Source organism: Lepidothrix coronata, unplaced genomic scaffold (assembly GCF_001604755.1).
Source record: "Lepidothrix coronata isolate B3197 unplaced genomic scaffold, Lepidothrix_coronata-1.0 Scaffold316, whole genome shotgun sequence".
Classification (NCBI taxonomy): domain Eukaryota; kingdom Metazoa; phylum Chordata; class Aves; order Passeriformes; family Pipridae; genus Lepidothrix; species Lepidothrix coronata.
The window spans coordinates 352,255-355,372 of NW_016690496.1; positions in this window are offsets into that span (position 1 = coordinate 352,255).

Below are 3,118 nucleotides of genomic sequence, written 5' to 3' on the forward strand. Positions count from 1 at the left end.
GGGCTGGGAACCACGGCGGGGTTGGATCAAGGGTTGGACTGGATGATCTCAGAGGTCCCTTCCAACCCAGCTGGTTCTGTGATTCTGTGATTCATTTGGGATGGCAATGCCAATCACATCTCCCTCAGCCTGCTCTCCTCGGGGTTGGGTTTGCCAGCCAGAGCTAATTAAATCCTGGATGCAGTCGCTGCTCCAGTGAAAGTTTCTTTTCTGCGACAGCCAAGCCAAGGGTGGGGGCAGCCGGTGCTGCCTCGGATCCAGCAAGAACCTCTCCCACAGCCCATTCCCAGAGGTCCTGCTGCTCCCTGGGTGTGTGGGCAGGTCCAGAGCGAGACCCTCCTTCCCTGGGTCTGCCCAGGCAACAGTCCCAGTGTTTCCAAGAGAGGGACACACACGGGGTGACACTCCCGGGGTGGGAGGTGCTCCCTGCCTTTAGCATCACATCCTTGCGGGTGCACAGGGCATCCTGTGGGCACCCTGTGGGCATCAGGTCCTTTGTGAGACCTCAAGGAGCTTCTTTTGTCGGTGCAGAGCCGCACAAGCCGTGGCAGACACGGCCTGGACCCCAAATTAATGGTTGGCTCAAGAGATCACAGCCCAGGCACAAACCAAAGTTACCCGGGAGCCCACAGGCTGTGCTGGCACAGCCGGGCACTCAGAGCTGCAAAAAAACCTTCACTTTGACTCCCAGCTGGGGGAAGGCAGACAGGAAAGGCAGTTTTCACCCCTTAACCCAGCCCTGCCCGGAGGCAAAGCCGTCAGACACCTTCCAGCAGCCGATGAGCAAAGGAAAACAAGGAATAAAGAGAACTGGGGGGAGCAGCAAAGCCCCCCGAGGTTCTGGGTGTCCCCCAGCCCTGCTCCCAGGCAGTGCCAGGCCCAGTTTCCATGAGGGGAAAACCCCTCCAGCCTCAGTGGGTGCTTTATTAGGAGATCTTCACCCCAGGACAGGAATATTCCAGTGCCATTTGCCTTTTGAAACCCGGGGATGCTCCGGGTGCAACGACTGCTCTCCTGTGTTTTCCTCCAGCTGATCCCACCTGCTCCTCGTGTGGAGCTTCAAGAGGCCTTCCAAAGGCATCACAAATATTGGGGGGACCTCTCTAATGTCCCTTCCACACCACTGAGTCCTCACAGTGCCGGGGAGCCCACCCAGCAGGCAGAGTTAAAGCACTGACAGGAACCCCATAGCCAGGCCCCCATTCCCAGCTCCCATATGCTGCCTCCAGGACTCTCCATCTCTATTTTTGGGCGAGCCACGCTTGCCTGCCTCCAGGGGAAGGTGGGTGGTGGGGAGGCTACCACAAGCTGTTGTGCCTCGAGGGAGTTTTCTCGGTGTTCTTGTGAAAGCTGGGCACCGGTTTGGGGAGTGAATTGGGCAGCCTGGGCAGCCTGGGACGTGTGAGAGCTCTGGGAGCAGCGGGAGATGCTGGGGAGGGGGGATGAGGAGCATCGTGGACACCCAGGGCTGGGCACACAGGGCAGGGGAGGGGAGAAATCAGACCTGCCAGACCCTCGTGGGCGGGCAGGTTTTGTCTGGTTCCATTCACAAGATCGTTCCGTGGCACCAGGGCAGGGCAAGTTGTCTCTTAAAAAGCTCAAACAGAGGAGGGAGGAGATGAAAGGAAAAAAATGTGCTTACATGCTCTCCCACCCCTAATTCAGCCTGTCCAGAAACCAGCTCTCCAATAAACCTGTTCAATAGCACTTGAGTCCACGAGATGCAGCAAATAAATCATATCCCTGGGATGGAAGAGCCGACACAGCCAGAGCCCGGAGGAGGGAGCGTGGAAACAAAACTGTCTCACTGCCTGAATCGTGCTCGGGGATTTGGGCAACCGCCTCACCCGAATGGGCAACCTGGGGGGGGGCCACTTGGTCCCCCTTCAGCCCCCTCCCAGCAGGCTGGAGGGTGGCAAGGAGAGGGGAAGGAGCAGGAGCCGTCCTTGCTCTCACGCACAGGTGCCTTCCCTCTCACAAACGCTGCCAATCAGGGGAGAAAATGGGATGGAAAACAGCTCCCGAGGGAGAGCGGGCGGCTGGAGACGGCGGGAGGAGGCAGGGGAGGAGTCCCGAGATGCCTCGCTGGCGAGTTCACGGCGAGGGGAATCGCTGCCGATTTTGGAACGGGGAAGCGATTTGTCCGAATCTTGGGGAAAGGGGATGAAAAAACCGCGGCTGGCAGGAGGGTGGGGGCAGGAGGGGCCAAGGGGTACCAGGGCCAGTGCCCCCCGAGGGAGGAGAGGAGCTGGGGGTGCTCGGCATCGCCCTGGAGCTCCTCTTCCATCTCCATATCCAGCCAAGGTGAGCACCCACCCGGCTGCAAAACAGCTCCACACCGCTGAACCAATTCTGAGCAAGGCTGGACCAATTCTGGGCAAGGCTGGACCAGCTCTGGGCAAGGTGAACCAATTCTGGGCAAGGCTGGACCAATTCTGGGCAAGGCTAGACCAGTGCCACCCCCTCAGCCTGGCAGGGATTGCCCCAAGCTGTTTTTAACAATCCCACGAGCCAGAGCTGCAGAGGAGCAGGGCTGGTGTTTGCTGAGCCCAGAACTCCCCACAGGGACAGATTCCGAGTGTTCTGCACTAAACCCAGCCCTGTTTGATGGCTGCTCCCGTTGCCCTGGAGACAAGACAGGCTTTATTTATGCTTTTCCTGATGACCAAGACGGCACCAGGATGATGTGGCTCATTGATTCCCCCTAATGAAAACCTTGGTGAACCAGAATGTTGGCCCACTGAGGGGTGGGGAAGCTCTCGAGCCAAAGCAGAGCCAGCACGAGCTGCTGCTGCCCGGGGGTGGATCAAAACCAGGATCTTCTCCAACTGCACACGGAGCCAGGGGGAAAAAACCACACGTGGAGGGGCCAACATTCCTCTCCAGCAGTGCCAGGACTCCTGAGCCACACTGCTTCCCTCAGGGATTTTATTTCCCACTAATGGTGCAAAACTGCAGAGGAACCAAGAGTTCTCCTTTGATAAAATGCCTGAAGGAGGGGGTGTAAGGATCCCAAATCCCAACAAGCTCATCACCACAGGGGTGTAAGGATCCCAAATCCCAACAAGCTCATCACCACAGGGGTGTAAGGATCCCAAATCCCAACAAGCTCATCACC